Here is an 11,080-nt window from a genome sequence, read left to right as displayed (position 1 = left end):
CCATGTTAAGCAAGATTTTAGCAGACATGACAAGAATAATGAGGTTGAAATAACAGGACATGATTAAAATGGCTGAGTAATATAGCGACCCAGGCAGCGGGCCAAAGTCAAGACTACCGTTATGTGTGTTGTGGGGGGGGGGGACTCCATGTATGAGCGACTTCATGGGAGAAATTTATGCTGCACTTAAAAGAAATTACAGGTAAATAAAAGGCGGGCTGTAGTAAATAACGTGCTTTTAAATGCACCGCTGGTTCAGACAGAGGTTAGAGTGGAGACGTGAGCTTGGAAGTGAGCAATACCCTGGGGGGGAGGGGGTTGCACCTTGTCACGTTTTGACCTTGCGGGAACGAACGTTTGTAAGCTCGGTAGCGCCGAGGCCCAAGAGCGTCCTGATAAAGCGGCAGACATGCTTTAAATCATCTCCTGTGAGGAACACTGAGCCTGTGGACGTGATTGAAGGGGGGAACCGTGGAAGTCTTGGGTCTGTGCTTATGTGATTTTCCTTTCGACGAGACACACATCGAACAATATTTAGTTGTCTATATTTTTTATTTGACATACTGGTAGGGTTTTTGGAGCAAGATAACACTTTGTCAGCAGCGCAGAACGTGTAACGTACCTTCATATTTTCTTTAGCTGGCACTAAAATCAAAACTAGTGACCGAATTTCCAACTTGAAAATCTCCGTGCTTCCTCCATTGTGATTTTTCATGTGCTCGCAATGTGACGTCACTCCCCCGGATGCGAATGCAGGAACTGTTCACTTCGGGCTGTAAACACCGAAGTTCCCATTTCTCAAGCTTTGTATAATTTACCGTTCTTGGCTGTGTCTTCATCTGGGAATGGGGTCGCCACTTGGATTTTATTATTCGTTCATGCTGTGGATGGCACAACCGCTTCTATCGAATGGTAAGTGGCAGTTAGCTTCCAGTGAGCTGATTGCTGTCATTAACTACTTTACAGTAATGAACAGAACTGTGACTCTGCAAAGTTGGGTCGCTTTGTGCGAGCGGGTTTGTTTAATAATACAACTTTTGGAAAGAGTAGAGGTTCTTTATTTGGACTACCGTTGTGGTCGGAGGGGGAATGCAATCACCATTTGTACGACTGCCGAACGGCTGCACTTGCTCCGTGTGTGCTCTGTGCGCTGCGGGCAGGCATCGCTAGTCGAGCAAGCAAATACGATTTGCTCATATCATTACAAAAGTAACAGTTAGGTTATCTAAGTAAGGTGTTAGTTGTTACAAAAAAAAAACAAAAACCCAAAACATATATGTGTGCGTGTGTGTGTGTGTGTGTGTGTGTGTGTGTATCTATCTATCTATCTATCTATCTATCTATCTATCTATCTATCTATCACAGATAGATAGATAGATAGATAGATAACAAAGCAAGTTAATGAAAGCAAATAACCAACAATGAACAGGCCCTCGTTTACCTCTTTTTTTTCCACAGGGAATCCTCAATATGATCATCAAACATCAACATAATATTCCACCCATATGAGATGGCATATATGCAAAAAAGAAGAAACATAAAAACATCACAAATTTAGTGTCACTAATTCAACTCATTTGTGAGATTTGCCTCGAAGGAGTTTGTCAAAGTACCAGCCCAAAATGGGCAAATTACACTTCAATTTCGTGCATGGGTTCTTCAGACTTTTTCATCCTCGGTCATATCGGAGTGCTGTCTGTATGTGTTTCCATCCAATTAGCCGTCATATTGCTTGATTGAATCAGCCTAGAGCAGACAACTGTGTCAAAGTCTTGGAGTGCTGACAGGCCGGAAGCATATTTCGGCGTCTCTAACGGCAAACATGTTGCAACGCATCATTAAGTGCGGCAACGACGGCCAGCTGAACATAAGGTCATTGAACTTGGACAAGCGCATCGATTGGACACAAAGCCTTTTGACAAACAAGCCATTCGGCGGCTTGTCAGCATATCAACGCATGTGCCAAGCAAGTGCTTATTGACGCTATTGATCCAATAAAGTTTGGCTTGCTGCACTGGAGATCTGGAGATCTTGCTTTACAGTACTCATATCACATTTCTAGCTTTGCAAGTGGAGTAAGTGGGTGCGTTTGCAAGGTGGTCTGGCGCAGGTCAAACTGTGGGCTGCTCACAGTGTGGTCGCAAGCCGCCAGTTGCCCATCCCTGCCTTAAGATACGGTTATCATTCAACCCCTCCATTTATCCCTCTTAAGGGTTTATTCCATTCTGTCCATGTTTTGACATTTCCCACCAGCGAATGCTCAAAGTAGAACCCCCCTGCCTGACCGCGGTGGTCCTGCCAGCCTGTGACGGTTAATGTGAACAGTTGGACATGTCTCCTCTCGGGTTAGAGGTGACTATCAACCCCGGAGGTGTTGCGTGCCTGCGGAGAAACCATGGACCCGTGCCAAGTTCTCCATTAAGGAGCCAGCCTTCCCAACCCCCCCTCCCCCCTATTTTCCAAGGTCCTTCTCGTCTGTTCCCGCACGTCCCGCGTTGAGAAAAAGAAACTCGTGCTTGCTTCCAATTCATCTGCAGACAGTCGGTGGCAGAGGTCTCAGACAGAGTCGACCTCAGCTTTGTTCCGTGTCAGAAAATTCCTGCCAGAAAATGAGTTTTAGGGAGGGGATGTATATAAATTAAAAAAAAAAATGCCAGCAGGCTGCTGGAGGAGCAGAGCAAAAGGTCCGCGTGCAACAAGGGTGTCGGAGTGGAGAAGGGTGCTTTTATTCCTTTTTACAAGAGTAAATGTGACACCCCTGCCAGCGGGAGGCTGCGTCGTAGTCGACAGTAACTCCTTTGCCCTTGAGGACCCAAACAAGCTTCTGCCCCTGTCTCGGGCTGAGAAGCGCAAATAAAACAAATATGCCGCTGCAGGTGGAGCCATTTTAAACAAAGACAGAGCTGTAACTGAGCCCAAACGCAATAAAACCGATGTGCCCTTTGAAGCAAATACATTTATATAAAAAAAATAACTCTCCGTTCTGGGGGCGCCACGTTATGTGTATTCACGATCAGATTTTGTAGAAAATACGAGGTAGCTCGAGCAGCATGGTGGAGGAGTGGGTATCATGTTTGCATCAGGTTGCAATCTTGGCTCTGACGTTCCTCATTGTAATTGACATGATTGTTGTGGGTTTTCTTTCACCCTTTTGTCAGAAATAACATGCTAACTTTGTACCTTTAAGGGTACAATGGCTTGTCACTGATGCGGTAAACTCAAGTCGATGCCTATTGTAGCCTTTAAATGGGGTACATATTGGGAGCGTTATGATTTGCACCCTCTGTAGGCAAATATGTACCATACGGTACATGTCATTTGTACCTTTTATAGGCAACGATCTTGACCAGGGCTGGCCAACATTATAACACAGTCATTCACAGTTTCATGTTAAAAATGTGCAACTGAAATTTAAGGCATGGTATTAACTCTTTTATTCCCCACGACGTATAAATACGTCTTGAAAAATGTATTTTTATGTCTTTTGAGGTTTAATTTTAGAGGTTTTTTTTTTTTTTTTTTTTTTTTGCGTCACGGTGTGCGGAAGGGTCTGACACAGTCTCTGATTCAGGTTTGTCTGCAATGTAAATCATTTCAAATCTGTCCAGCAGGTGGCAGCAGGTGGCAGCGTTCAACCATTAACATGCTGCAGAAGAAGTCAAGGGCGCGGGATGCAGGGGATTTGCCTTCGCAAAGGTGAGCGAAGTGAAACCAGAATGCGGTGTAAAACTTGTTGTGTGCCCATGCATCAGTAAAACGGTGGCGATTGAGGGATTTGCTCCAGTGAAGATGACTTGGATTAAATGAGTTAAGACACGAATTCGCAACAAAAAATGGGTAACATACACACTTAAACGGCAAGGATTATGACGTAAAAAGCATAGGATTGCATGCCACAATGCATCCTGGGAACCGAAGAGTTGTCGAAAAGCACAAAACGTACGCGAACAACATTTTTTTTTCTTCACAAGGATCATTGTCAGTTAATTAAAAGTGTACAAAAAGCCAAAATGATTCTCGTCCTTGGTCTAGAATTCTACTTTTACTGTTTCTTGAAACTGCATGCCATACAACAGTGGACACTTTCAAAAGGCATTCACATTGGCCGAGCCCTTTTTTTCTGTCCTTGCATGCAAATAAAAATGTACAGAAATGATCTCTTTGCCCATTTGGACTATTTGTGTACCTTTTCCTGTCATATACAGTACTGATTTGTACCTAAGAGTCAATCCTGTTGTGAATTCTACAGGGTACATCACAAAAATGTAAACCTTGGAGAAAAAAAATTGACCTCGACAGTTACTTTTTTTTTTCTTTTTTTGCTGAGAGAGTAGCTAAGTGGCTAAAGGTACAGTAGGTACGTAAAAGGTATAGTAGGATGAAAATATAGTTTGGTAGGTATGCCAAGTAGTTAAGAAAATACACATAGTCTACAGTGTAGGTTAAGATATCAGTAATCAAATAATTTGACATCATTAATATCTTCCACCACAATTTGTAACAGGTATAAAAAAATAGGATAAAAACTTCTCCTGTACTTAGGAACCACTCATTTCTCAACACCTCGCACTCATGAAACCTTGGCTACTTTCGACAAAGGTTTTGTGGGGTGTGACTGTCAGATGTCTGGTCTACAAGAGTGATTATTGCTACTCTCTTTTCTGTCTCGGTAAGGATAAAGTGGCTTTGGGCTGTGCTTCCTTCGCGTAACACACCGTAATACTTTTTCACCAAACGCACCCTCTTTATTCCTATCCTCTCCTTTCCTTCTTTCTTTCCTTCTTTCTTCCTTTCTTTCTTTCTCAGACACACACACACACACACACACACACACAAAATAAAGGAAAGTGGAGCAGGTTTTGTTGATGACTTAAGGGATGGGAGGCACACCGGGGCTCCTAATGCACCTCGTATTTAAATAATCCCCGGGTCTCCTCTATCCTTCTTGTGCCTTTGTTCACTTTGAAAACTTAGCAGCCGTACAGCCTGTAACTGCTAGTTTGGGGGATAGGGAGGAAAGTGGGTGAGGGAGGGAGCCAGGGAGCGAAGGAGGAGGGTGAATATGTTTTCTTCCTCGCACAAGTAGAAAAACAAACAAACAAACAAACAACTAGAAATCTTATCGAGTCCAGTCCAGGTCCATAATTTAATGCCAGAAGAAGCACAGGAATGATCAGCCATTCTTTTTTATCTGCAGCACAGAACAAACTGAAGATAAAGGTAGGTTCTATAGCGATCGATAGGTCCGTAGGTATGTACTGGTATGTGGGATGTTTGGTCGGTCGGGAAGTAGCGAGGTAGCGAACTAGCTAGCTAGAGGGTCGGTGGAAAGGCTGGAAGGTGGCTAAGTATGTTAGGTAGGTAGCTGGTGTAATCGTGCTGAAACTACAGGTAGATGTGCAGATTTTTGCCTGAAAATGGGAGTCATTCAAGGGGTGTAAAATTGTGAGAATAAAGTGTCTTTCCCGAAGACTTCTTGTGCCAACTTGTGAGGACATCACTCCAAATCAGTAGAGTTCATGCTTTGACTGTAAAATTGGTTGTTTTTCATCAAAATTGAATCTTTTGGATGAGGAAACTGCAGTTTTGTCACAGTCACTCATTCCTTTTCTTGCCTGGGTGACCACTTTTTGTGCGATTATGCGTAACGGCGCAACCTGGCTATCGCAGGATTGGCAGAAAGGTGTGTTTGTGTGTGTGTGTGTGTGTGTGTGTGTGTGTGTGTGTGTGTGTGTGTGTGTGTGTGTGTGTGTGCGAGAGAGAGAGAGAGAGAGAGAGAAAGAGAAAGAGTCTGTTCTGTCTTTAGCAGTACGAGCTTTGGAGCCTTTTTCGCTATTGTAATCTGATAGGATCCCCCTGCATTGAATTATTAAGCTCTCCACTATGGGTGAGTGCACCTCATTATAGCCTTCCCCCTTCTTCTCTCTCCCTCCCTCCTCACGACTGCAGACAGATAAGCATGAGTGATCATTCCAGGGCTTCATTTCTAGTTGCTCTCTCGCACCTTGATCAGACTGGATACGATTTCCACGTTTACATTGTAATTACTGCACCTACCTACAGTCAAGGCTAAATCTCTCTCTCTCTCTGTCTCTCTCTCTCTATACAACGAGCTTCGGCTGGCTCTATATATATATATATATATATATATATATATATATATATACACACACACACTTTTTTATATATATATACACACACACACACACACACACACACACACACACACACACACACACACACACACAGCCAGCCGAAGCTCGTTGCTAACTAGCGCAATGCTCATCGACCCTCGACCTACTGGCGCATTGCTCCACTTTAATACATGTGCGTCTGGCCCAGCGAAGCTTCTTTCGACCGTCTAGGACTGGTTGGATATCAGTTTTGCTATCCTATCTATATAACTATACCTATCTTTCCGATCTGAAGTCCTTTCGTGAACCTCCGTCTGTTGTTGTTTCAGCAGCGTCCACTAAAGGCGTTGGGTTTTTTGTCCTCATCCAAGAAAATGGGAGAACATGGCAGACACTGACAGACAGACTATGGTGTCTTTAGCAACTGACTGTGGAGGCGCCACCCTGAGTTAGCAATCCTCGCGTTGCCACCCGACAGCCAGTTATCGGAGGCGGCGGCTGGTCACGGCTTAGCGCTGTGATTAAATCCGCACACATCGGGCCTGATTAAACACCACTTTGGGGCCGTGTTTCCATGCTTGGCTGAGCCAAATGTTGGAGGGTTGAAATATGGTTTCCTGCTCAGGATTTGACTGATTCAAATGCAATTAAGACTCACAAATAGCATTTTCATAGAGTTGACAAAACATCACCCGAGGTGATTGGTATCTGTTTCTAATTATCTTTAAAGCGGCAGTGAAACTGTTGAAATGAGAAGATGAACGGCTTGTTTTTGAACAGACGAGCGACTCAATACGGCAGCTGGAGAGGCGTGAATGGCCGTAATACTCCACACGCCTCAATCGATGCCCGGCAAAATTAATATCGGGGAGTAAATCTTTCATTTTCTTGATTGATCGCCATCATTAGGAGCATTGATCGGCCGGCGGGAAAACGGCAAGGGGATCAGGCATCTGCTGCTATGCTTAGAGCAAGAATAAGAGGCACAATGTATCTACCTACCCTCCCTTATCTTGTCTTTCTTCCCCGTACCTAACAAGATTGGTGTACCAACCGTCTGAGACACCAAGTGCCTTCCCCACCTTATATTTACTTACTGTATTTCTTCACCATACCTACCTTGTGATAAATCAGGTTTCCGAGCTCATTACAGTACAGAAACAGCTCTTATTAAAGTACTAAATTATTGAAGATTCAACAATGACACAGGGCTGTTGTCACTGCTCTTCTTATCGAATCTCAGTGCAGCATTTGATACAATTGATCATAATATACTGCTGAACAGGATGGAAACTTGCAATTAAATGGAGCAGTCCTAAACTGGTTCAAGTCTGACTTGGTGGACAGGAGTTACTTTGTGACCACTGGAAGTTTTCAATGTAATCAAATGGCCATTGGGTCCCTCCAGGGTGAGTCCTTGGACCCCTTTTGTACAGTCGGAATATGTTACCTTTGGATCAAATGCTCCAGAACGCCAATATTGATTATCATAGTTATGCAGATGACACAGCTATATTTATCAATGTCTCCAAATTACAATCGTTCAATTAACATCTTGTATCACTGTCTAGAGAAAATTAAAAACTGGTTGAACCAACATTTCCTTTAGCTAAATCAAAACAAAACAGAGGTAATTGTTTATTTATTTATTATTGTGATTATTTTACTTTTAAAACCTACTCTCATTTCTTAACTTTACTCTTAAATGTTCTGAAAGTTGTCTGTTAATGTCTTTAAGTGTTGTCAATGTATGTTCCTATTGTATTTTTGAAAGCTATTTTTTTTTTATGTCTACTTTGGGTGGTTGGTCGCTAGGTCAGTCGCTAGTTAGGCAAGGAAATTACCATACCGACCTACTGTGCCTACGTTTGCCTATCAACATCTCACGACCAAGCTAGCTACCCACCTAGCTAAAGTAACTTACATACCTACCTTCTGACCTTCCTTCTGCCATATGCGACTGATCTACTTCATTTTCTCACCAACCTATTGTACCTAAAAAAAAAAATAAAATAGTGGTCCTTCCCTTTATCTATCATCGTTTTACCTACCTAACGAGCAAGCTAGCTAGCTTGCTACCTACCGACCTATCTAGCTCCAATACCTTAGATACCTACTTTCTAACCACCTCTGGCCTGTGTACTGATCAACTTTATTTTCTCAAATAGTAACAAAAAAATAAAACATAAAGGGTGGTAGGTTCCGAGGTAGGTAGCTAGTTGGGCAGGTAAACTAGCGTACCTAACCACATTTGACCGACTTCCAGTGTCTACCTTTACCAACCAACTTTTGACCTACAGAGCAATTAACCTACTCTAACCTTTACCTACCATGCTTACTTTGGAGTTGGCTGCTGCTGCTCCTGCACTTAATAGCAATAATGAGAGGTGCAGCTGACATCCAGTACATACATAGATGTCGGGGAGAAATTTGCAGGTGTCAAGGGAACATCTCTTACCCCTGACTTAAAAAAAAAAAAACAAAAAAAAAACACGAGTCCTTGGATGTGAGACATGGATATGAAAATGTCGGGAAAAAGCCCCGAGATTCAAACAAAGTCTTCAAGGTTAATTTACTCTTAACTCTTATTAAGTGTTAGTCTGCGGGGGCTTCATTAGGGTGACATGCAAGGTGCGGCTGTGGACCAGATTAACCTTGCGCAGTAGGGATGGAAGGGAGAAGTGGTGGGAAATGGTGGTGGGGGTGTAAACTTGTGTTCCGTCTCTCCACGTTGGGGGTGAGTCACCACAGGAAGGCTGGTGCTTTGGTAAACATATGTGCCTGGCGAGGCAGTAAACAAGGACAAGGAGGCGGCTCGAGGAGCTGAGGGTCGACAGCTCGGCTGCAAATAACGTTGGCGACGTACGCATGCAACACACACGCGCTCTGGCGTCACAGACCTCCGCCAAGGCTTAGACATTTGACACATGGGCCTAACAGAAGAGCTTACTTAAATAATGGGTATGATGCCACTCTTTTTTTCTGACTTTATTTGCTATCATGGTGTCCATGAAGGGTCTTGAAAAGCGCAATGTGCTTCCGCCTGCGATTTACCACGACTCACTGATGACAGTTTTGTCCCCTCCTTCGGGTCAAATGATGATCGGCTTCCTGACATTTCTCACATTCTATAAAATAAAATACAAAATTGAACTCAAGGTAAGAAAATCAAACGTAGGTAATTTAGGATGACATTTCTTGTACATTTCTGAGCCTTCCCTCAGTAGCGCCAATTTGACAAGAGCTTTTTCAAGCAATTTTTTTGCGTCATTCAAACTGCGTGTGACTATTAGCGCTGGCGTCGGTGAATTAGATGTTGTTTATCAATGAGGTTAATTCTGCTTGGGATCTCGGCTCGTGACACATTTCACCATGGATTAGATGCTACCTGTTTGCTCCTTTCGTGAATTTGGCCCTGAGTTATTTCATTGCAATTGGAGTGTCTGCACATGAGGGTTGTTGTTTCATGTGTGCTGTCAATGTATTAGATATGTGTCTCTTGAAAACTACATGGACATAGCTAAAAAAAAAAAAAAAAAAAAAAGGATTTAAAGCACTAAGTCAAAATTGGCGTCTTGGACCTACAGTGTGGATCCAGCCTTGCTTGGAACGGAACAGCAAGAAATAACCTCAGCTACTTCAGAAATTCTAAGGACGTGAGAGTTTTTGGTGTTGAATGAATTAGGAGTGATTAGTGGACCAATTGACTTTTTAAATGTCATCGTAGACATTTATCTTCACGGAGTTGTGGCTTCCAGTAAACATAAGTGTTTTTATGGGCAACTATTATTTCTTCAGGTCTAATTAAAAATCTACTGACGACAGAAAAGCTCGACAATAAAAAAAAAAAAAAAAAAAAAAAAAAAATTCCATGGACCGGATGAGCGATCTATTAACGATTAACGGCCTTGACCTTTTACCGTCGTCTCTTTTCCTCGCTGAGCTGAATCCCAACACTTTTCCCACGATTTCTATAAACTGTAGAAACGCTGCAACGCTTGACGATGAAATATTACTTGGGTAGGGAGGGGATAAAAAAAATAAAAAATAAGAAAGCGCATAAGAACCTTTAGCTGTGGCACTCTGGCATCAATCCTGCAGTGACGGCTGCCAAAAAAACAACACCTTCACCCTTCTCAAAAAAAAGTGCTGATGCTTGAAAATGTCAACTTGAATCCACAGTCATGCCTTTCGGGAATATCGGCGGATTTGGGAGCAGCTCACGATCTGATTAGTGACCCCGCCTTGGTTTATGATCCTCTGTATAAGCAGCGCTGGAAAGAAGGGATTTTTTTGCATCATTCGTCTTAGTGCATGTACATTCAAGATGCGCATTTGCCTGTAATAAAGGTCTAATTGACCCGTACGCTGCGGGAGGAACAGGATTGATGTCCCGGAGAGAGCTGCTGCTTCTGACTCCAAGGCTAAATGCTTCAAGGTATTCATGCCCTCGATTCTTTCACTCACTATGCCCGCATCCTGTTTTCTTCTTTTCCCTCAGCTACCGCCATTTCCTTTTGTCTCCCGCAACAGCACAGGTGTCAGATTCAAGGCCGGGGGTGGGGTGGGGGTGGGGGCGTCATATCTGACCCCCTCCTCCCCACATTATTTTATAAGGCCTGTGAAGTTCATTTTTCTTGCTGAAATACCAAAATTGCAAATTGTCTTCACATGTGATATTGTAAGCCCTTTTTTTTGGTTACCAATTCCCCTTTTAAAACAAATATAAATATAAATATTTGAAAAAAACTGATTTTACTGGCCTATAATTTCAAAAGTAATTTTTCATTTATGTGGCGCACGGCCAAAAAAAAAAAAAGAGTTTGACACCCCTGCCCTATAGCTTGGACATTGAAATTTGGTATTTAGTTGTTGTTCAATGGGAAGGTATTAGACTATTTTTCTTTACAAAAATACAGATTTTTATTTTTAAATTCTCCCCCCAA

General features: G+C 42.8%; 1 long non-coding RNA gene across 1 annotated transcript; it reads left to right on the top strand.

Annotated features, from left to right (window-relative positions):
* Positions 1–556: 556 nt before the first annotated feature.
* Positions 557–10,829, top strand: LOC109513860 (uncharacterized). Its single transcript, XR_002167881.1, has 3 exons — positions 557–912; positions 7,706–7,764; positions 10,636–10,829. It is a non-coding gene; the product is annotated as an uncharacterized LOC109513860 (long non-coding RNA).
* Positions 10,830–11,080: the final 251 nt, after the last annotated feature.

The sequence above is a fragment of the Hippocampus comes genome, unplaced genomic scaffold (assembly GCF_001891065.2).
Source record: "Hippocampus comes isolate QL1 unplaced genomic scaffold, H_comes_QL1_v1.1 scaffold82, whole genome shotgun sequence".
NCBI lineage: Eukaryota > Metazoa > Chordata > Actinopteri > Syngnathiformes > Syngnathidae > Hippocampus > Hippocampus comes.
This window is presented reverse-complemented; position numbering and strand designations above follow the sequence as displayed.